General features: G+C 36.8%; 1 long non-coding RNA gene across 3 annotated transcripts; it reads right to left on the bottom strand.

Moving 5' to 3' along the window:
* Positions 1-1,927: 1,927 nt before the first annotated feature.
* On the bottom strand, positions 1,928-3,338 carry LOC145159027 (uncharacterized). Of its 3 annotated transcripts, none has more exons than XR_013737444.1 (3): positions 3,325-3,338; positions 2,519-2,607; positions 1,928-2,286 (listed from the first exon to the last, which is right to left on the bottom strand). It is a non-coding gene; the product is annotated as an uncharacterized LOC145159027 (long non-coding RNA). The 3 variants fall into 3 exon arrangements; XR_013737442.1 differs by lacking the exon at positions 3,325-3,338 and adding an exon at positions 3,099-3,156; XR_013737443.1 differs by lacking the exon at positions 3,325-3,338 and adding an exon at positions 2,918-2,939.
* Positions 3,339-8,237: the final 4,899 nt, after the last annotated feature.

The following is an 8,237-nucleotide window of genomic DNA, read 5'->3' as shown; positions in this document are numbered from 1 at the left end:
TCTGATTATAACTACAGGCTACGACCGACACTCGTTGGTGCCAACCGATAATTCTCACAAAATCCCAATTATTACCCCATGAATTTGAATAACATTGATTACTTCCCGTTTGATGTTTACGTGAATATGAAGTAAGCCTAACAGACAAGAAAGAGGACGACGGAGGCCCACTAACTTTGTATGTTATTACAGGCTGTCGAGTACGCTACGGACACGTTATAGCCCATCGAGCATATGATAAGTTATTTGGACCGTATTAGCAATGCAAATGGGCCACTAAGGCCCAATAGCATGTAAAAACTATTAAGGGTCCATTAGGCATGTATTTGGGTCACCGGAAGCCCAATAAACATGTGTTGATTTTATTGGGCCCAATAATCATGAAATTGGGTCACAAAGGCCCAATAAGCATGATAGAGAATGTTGGGCCCAATCATTGTATCGTTTAGCTGTTTATCGATGTAAGTTTGTAGTATAAGAGTTGTTATTTACCAAATGTTTACTTACCACGTTAAAATGTTGGACGTTTGATTTATAACGACACTTTGGGCCCAATCATTGTATCGTTTAGCTGTTTATCGATGTAAGTTTGTAGTATAAGAGTTGTTATGTACCAAATGTTTACTTACCACGTTAAAATGTTGGACGTTTGATTTATAACGACACTTTGGTTGTACATACGTGTATATATATATATATATATATATATATATATATATATATATATATATATATATATATATATATATATATACTAGGTAGGTTTTGTGGGCCGTGATAATCACGGCCCATGAAGGGTAATTTTAGTATTTTTCTCTAAAATGGGGTCGACACAAATATGATTTGCGTGTTTCTATTGGTTTTCAAAGTTGATTGTCAAGACATATCAATATTGAAAAATGGTGCTATAAAAGGAAAAAAGAATAAAATAGAATGATATAATACATAACCAAATGACATTACGTTTGCTACTTGCATTCAGCCCAAAGATCTCCAATTTTCTTTTTTCTTTCTTCGACGATGGCATCAGAAATTTTAGCCTCAATAGTTTTTGGATCGTCAAGTAGAAGCTTCGCTATGGCAGTTCTTGCCATTAAAACGCACGAGAAAATCCAAAATTATTCAATTTAATACACACAAGAATAACAAACAACTAAATCAAAGGAGCATCAAAAATGGAATTTATGTACTATATTTCATGTCCGAGTTGTTGGCCCACTGCAAGTAGCTCAATTACAACCTCAACCTTTTCATTTTGCGTCATTGTCAGAAAAAAAATTAATTTCTATCAAATTTTAAAACCTTATAAGCCTAAAAAAAGATATCGCATTTCAACAGAAATTCAATAGGCTGGATAAAAACTATTTGTGACGCTAGGCAGTGAGCTCATCTATTCAATACACTTGGTACATCTGATTCCTTTATGTTTTCAACTTATTCAAAAATCCCTTTCATAGCACTGAAAATGCAAATAGACAACCCATTTCACTTAAGCTATTTCAATTTCCCAGCATCCCCTAAAGCAAGATAATTTTGAATTTTTTTTTCATGAAGTATACCAACCTTCTATAACACAAAGCATATAAGTGTCCACATTTAATAGCTTTTGCAGTTCCCGGTCATTTCCACTTCTATCTTTTGCCATGTCCATGGCTATGGAAGCTACGGAATCATTATTGACATGTACAAAAAATATTTTCTCATCGATTTAAAAAAAAAGTTAGTGATGCGCCTTGATACCAAGTTAAAATCGAGGCCACTCAAATAAGATTCAAGTCAAATAAGCCCAACATGGCATTAGTAGAAGGTTCATTTCCAAGCTATGTGCCTTGTTTGAAATTCTTGTTAGGATTTTATGTTCTTTATCGAATTTGGATATTGAAATGTTTGTTATTATCTTTTTGGCTGAGTTTTAAAATAAAAAATATAAATATAAATAAGTGAATTTCATTCATTTTTTTAATAAGTTACAACTTAATGTGTTCCAATCATGAATCAAAAGCAACTTCACTATCAAAATATAATAGGACTACGACTACAAGAGTGTTCTAGGCTCATGCCTCAAAAACAAACAAATACATTTCCAAATAATAGTCCTGGAGGTGAATAGTCACAGACACAAACACTTTTTATCCAAGATGAATTTAATAAACCCTCTGTGCTTTGGTCTTACGTGCTTCTACATTTGTATAAAAAATTCTGATCAAAGATTAAAAAAAATAACCTTTGTACATGGTAGGATCGGAAGAAACTGCCAATTTCCATTTGAATTCGAGAAATCATATCCTGCAGAAATGGTAAAATAAAAAATTTAAGAAATAAAGATTGGACACAAATGAAGCATGTCTGTAATGACATGCTTTACAACCAATCCACTAAATCAAGAAGTATTTGCAAACCTATTAAAAAAGTTAACAAATAAAATGAAAAGTTGTTGACTTTCAAAAAGAGTCCAATAAATATATGTTAATGAGAATATAACTTAATTGAAGAGGTTTATGGAACTAAAGAAACATACAGTTTCAGTTGAATCATTCTAGCTGTAATCTTTTCCTTTTGATGTAATAAACTTTTTCACCTTCTCTTGATTTCATTCCTCTATTCTTTCTAAGATACCACTTGAAAGAAATAGTTATGCCTCCGCATCGAATCACATGAAAAAAAAAGTTGTTATTAACTTTATTATGTCTTTTTTGAAATTACAGCAACCACCACTTGAAAGATTTGAACTTTTTAGCATTCTAAAAAAAATAAAAATCAAATTAAACCTATACACATCGCAGGAAAAGTAGTTAATTGAAACCCAAATCCAAATTCGTTTAACATGGAAATCAGAAAACTATACCGACTGTGAAAACTAAAATAAACACAAAAAAATATGAATTTTCAAAATCAAGAAATAGAGAGAGATATGAACCGTATTAGCAAATAAGAAGAGTAAATCAGGATGAAGTCATGAACGTTCATCAGAAAAATCGAAAACCTATCTCCAAAATTAATTATCCTTCAAACCCCAAATCATAGAGAATCAACACAAAGTGAAAATGCAAAGACATATTTAGAAAATGTATGTGACAATCGGGAGAAGGAACACCGACCGTTCATATAGTTTCTAGATGGAATTGAAACGTGTTGCACAAAGTTTCTTAAAAAATAATTGTTATCGTCGTCTGAAAACCCACCGTCTTAAAGGAAGACGTATAATCTGGAAATTTAAAGTTAGGGTTTTCCAAAATCGAAAGTCGACGATGTTATCGTTTTGATTGAGAGAGAAATAGGAAGCGAAGGAACATACATATTTGCCAAAAATATGCGGATCCAAACCTTATATACCCACCAGAGTCGGGGTTAATGGAGAACGGGATTCGGTGGATGAATGGAGAGGGGTGGATGTGAGGAGGGGAAGTGGAACGGCTCAACAGAACATGATTCAGCATGAACATATGTTAATTTCCATGGCGTCGTTCAGACGTAGTTGACGTGTCTTTCAGTAAACTGGGTAAAATTTGTGTACGCGCTCTTAGAAAAATAGGGCTTTTGTATACAGTAATGATATATATATATATATATATATATATATATATATATATATATATATATATATATATATATATATATATATATATATATATAACCACGCGTTATGAATTTAATATCCTTGACCCAAATGTTTAAACATTATCATATTTGTCCCAAAATTTTGATTTGACCATTTCAGCCCCTTTTGCACATAAAGTTACAATTTAAGCCCTTTCTTAGTAAAAATGACATTTTTAGTCCTTTTTGGTGAAAATTGACCTTTTTGGTCCTTAAATCATTTTCGTTACATTTTCGGCCCAAACGTAGTTTATTTTACAATTACAGTCCCAAAATACAATGTTTGATACTTTCAACCCATATTTGTAAAAAAATTACACTTTTGGCCCAAATTCCGTAAATTTTACAATTTTGGCCCAAAATCCGAAAAGTTTGCATTTTTAGTCCAAATTTGCACTAAAATCGTTTTCAGCCCCTGAAATAGTTTATTTATGTTTTTGACCCATATTTTGATGAATTTACAACTTCAGTCCTCGAAAATCTCTATTTTCGCAACTTTGAGCCCAAAAACCGTGAGGCCCAAATCTCAAGCCCAATAATCATAAATTTATGTTTTTAGCCCCTTGAGAAATATAATTTCCATAAAATCATATTTTTATATAAACAAATACCATTTTGTCCTTGAAAAACCGAAAAAAAAACATCATCTTGTAACCAATCTTTGATATTTTGCAAAAATGACACATATAGGAATGTTTGGCTTTGTTTTTCACTTCTTAAACATAAAAACTCTTGGATCTTTGAAGTATGTTGTTTATTAGGTTATTTGTTTATGTATCTTTCACACTTTAGCCATAGATTTCGAGATATAGCAATAATATCATGTTTTCACAACACAACCAAAGAAATCACATATAACAAGAATACACACATAGATCAACACATAGCACTTGTATTCTCCCCCCAAAAACAAGTATAAACCGAAAACAAGGGGGTATGAAACTCACATGTGCTTTGATGTTTCGGTTTTGAAGAGAAATGAAGAAGATTTTTGGTCCTAGCAAGCCTCCTTGAGTTGATTTCAAACTTAAGAAAGCTTCTAAGGTGTTCATGGAGTAAAGCTTTGTAAGAAAGAGTTCTAGATGTTGAAATGAAAGAAGATGTTTGTGTATGCTAGCACTTACCAAAGATTGACAAAACTTGAAGAAGATCCTTGAATCCAAGCTAATTTTCGAGATTTCGTTGAAGGAAGGAAGAGGATGATCTTTGAGAGAAATGGAGAGAATTTTTGTGGTGTGTGTGTTTGGTGGTTCTCGGCCGAGAAGAAGAAGAGAGGGGAGAGAGAGAGAGAGAAGTGAAGTGACTATTATGGATGCATGTTGGTCCATGCATGGATACATGGTGTGTAAAATGGAGGTGACACCTCCCAAAGTCAACTCTCCCCATTTACTTCTTTTTTTTCAACTTGGGCCAAAATTTTGGGCTAGGAGGAAGGAAATGAATTAATTTGGCCCACTTCTTATCTTGGTTCGAAATTATGAGGTCCATAAAGAATTTTTCGGCACATTGGGCCGTTAGGGTGGTTCACGGCCCAATTTGCATAAAAGAATGGATTCGGGGCCCATTAGAGCTAATTAGATTTGTTATGGCCCAACAAGGCCCATTAAAGATAAACTAACTCATTTTAGATCCATTATGCCCCAAAATGTTAAGTTTCATGAAAGGGGGTCCAATTAGAGCCCATTTAAGAGTTCTAGGCCCAAAATAGTCAAATTGGAAGCTTATTGGTCCATTAGGCCCAATAAGGAAATCTTAGTCCATATTGGACTTAACCCGGGATTTTTAGGGTTTCCAAATCTTGTGTTGACTATTTGAAGTGTTTGCATAGAGTTTTTGATGGAAGTTTTGTTGTCATTGAATAATCATCATGAAAGTTTTCCAAATTTGTTTACAAGTGTTATCATCATTGTTGTTACAAAGGTATAGAATTTCCTAGTTGTGACATCATCCCCCGTTAGAGGGAATTTCGTCCCGAAATTCTTTTTTGAAACTAGATTTGAGAAGGAGAGAATAAGTGAGGGTACTTTTGTTTCATTTGGTCTTCGCGTTCCCATGTGAATTCCGGTCCACGCTTTGCGTTCCATCGAACTTTCACAACTGGAATGTGATTTTGCTTAGTACACTTCACTTCCCTGTCCATGATTTCAACTGGTTCCTCGAAGAACAGGAGATTCTCGTTGATTTCGATTTCTTCCAATGGGATGACAAGAGTTTCGTCGGACAAGCACTTTTTCAGATTGGAAACATGGAACACGGACTGTACGCTGCTGAGCTCAACATGTAGCTGCAGCCTATAGGCCACTGGATCGATTCGGGCAAGAATCTCGAATGGCCCAAGGTATCGTGGGCTTAATTTTCCTCGTTTCCCGAAACGAATCACCCCTTTCCAGGGAGAGACCTTTAACAACACCCGATCCCCGACTTGAAATTCCAAGGGCTTTCGCCGTTTATCAGCATAGCTCTTCTGTCGGTCTCGTGATGCTTGAAGTCGAGCTCTGATTTGAACTATCTTCTCTGTCGTTTCGCGTATGATTTCTGGCCCTGTTAAAGCACTGTTCGGAGCTTGCCCTTTTGCTAGCTGAGTATCACCCACCTCAGCCCAACACAACGGTGATCTATATTTACGACCGTATAACGCTTCGAAGGGAGCAACCTTGATGCTCGTGTGATAACTGTTGTTGTAGGAGAATTCAATCAAAGGCAAGTGGGTGTCCCAAGACTTTCCGAAGTCGATCACACATGCTCTAAGAATGTCCTCAAGCGTTTGAATGGTTCGCTCACTTTGACCATCCGTCTGTGGGTGGTAAGCAATGCTCATGTCGAGTTGTGTTCCCATAGCCTTTTGAAGTGATTGCCAAAAACGTGAAGTGAATATACTATCTCGATCTGATATGATAGATATTGGCACTCCATGGAGTCTCACCATCTCCTTGATGTAGGTTCTGGTCAATTTCTCCATCTTGTAAGATTCCTTTATTGGCAGGAAAAGGGCGGATTTAGTCAATCTATCGATGATTACCCATATAGTATCCAGCCCGTCCGCTGTCTTGGGTAATTTAGTCACGAAATCCATGGTAATCCTTTCCCATTTCTACTCGGGTATTTCAGGCTGTCGTAATAGTCTCGAGGGCTTTTGATATTCTACCTTCACTTTAGCGCAAGTGAGGCACTTGCTAACATAAGTGGCAATTTCTGCCTTCATGTTAGGCCACCAATAATATTGCTTGATATCCAGGTACATTTTATCTGAACCCGGATGGATGGAGTATCGTGTCTTGTGAGCCTCATTCATGACTACCTCTCTCAATCCCCCAAGTTTAGGGACCCAAATTCGATTCATGAAGTAATAGGCTCCATCCCCCTTGACTTCCAAGTTCTTTCCATTCCTCGCAATTCTTCACTCATTATGTTTTCTGACTTCATCTCATCCAACTGGGCTTCTTGGATTTGGGACGATAAATGTGATTGAATGGTTATCGAGAGAGTTTTCACATGACGATTCGAGTATTCTTTCTGGCTCAAGGCATCAGCTACCACGTTAGCCTTGCCTGGATGGTACTTGATTTCACACTCATAATCGTTTAGCAGCTCAACCCATCTTCGCTGCCTCATGTTTAACTCCTTTTGATTCAATATGTGTTGGAGGCTTTTGTGGTCAGTGAAAATGGTGCACCTTGTACCGTAGAAGTAGTGCCTCCAAATTTTCAAAGCAAAGACCACAGCTCCTAATTCGAGATCATGGGTGGTATAATTCACCTCATGTGTCTTTAGTTGTCGGGATGCATAAGCTATCACCTTCCCACGCTGCATAAGTACACAGCCTAAACCCTGATTCGAAGCATCGCAGTAAACTACGAAGTCCTCGATTCCCTCTGGTAATGATAGTACTGGAGCATTACAGAGAGCTCGTTTCAGAGTTCGGAAGGCAACCTCCTGCTTTTATGTCCATTCAAATGGTACACCCTTTTGTGTAAGCATGGTAAGAGGCTTGGCTGTTCTGGAGAAGTTCTTGATGAATCTTTTGTAATAGCTTGCGAGTCCTAGAAATTGGCGAATTTCTGTAGGTGTCGTTGGGACGGCCCATCCTTTAATGGCTTTAACCTTGGAAGGGTCCACATGTATCCCTTCTTGGCTGACAACATGCCCTAAAAAGTTTACGCTACGGAGCCAGAACTCACACTTAGAGAGTTTTGCGTACAACTTTTTGGCTCGCAGGGTTTCCAAGATTTGTCGAAGATGTCGACTATGTTCCTCTTCGCTTCGAGAATAGACGAGGATATCATCGATGAAAACGATTACAAAGTTGTCAAGGAATGGCCGGAAAACTCGATTCATTAGGTCCATAAATGCAGCAGGGGCATTCGTTAGACCGAAGGGCATTACAACAAATTCATAATGTCCATAGCGAGTTCGGAAAGCGGTCTTTGGGGATATCCTCCTCCCGGACCTTGAGTTGATGATAGTCGGATCGCAGATCTATCTTAGAGAAGTAGTTCACTCCTTGAAGCTGGTCGAATAGATTGTCGATTCGTGGAAGTGGGTAGCAATTCTTGATAGTGAGCTTATTTATCTCTCTATAATCGATACACATCCTAAAGGATCCGTCCTTCTTTTTAACAAAAAGGACCGGAGCTCCCCAA

This window comes from Lactuca virosa, chromosome 2 (genome assembly GCF_052849685.1).
Source record: "Lactuca virosa cultivar CGN04683 chromosome 2, Lactuca_virosa_CGN04683_v6, whole genome shotgun sequence".
Taxonomy (NCBI): Eukaryota; Viridiplantae; Streptophyta; class Magnoliopsida; order Asterales; family Asteraceae; genus Lactuca; species Lactuca virosa.
The sequence above is the reverse complement of the archived record's forward strand: the minus strand, read 5'-3'. Positions and strand labels throughout refer to the sequence as shown.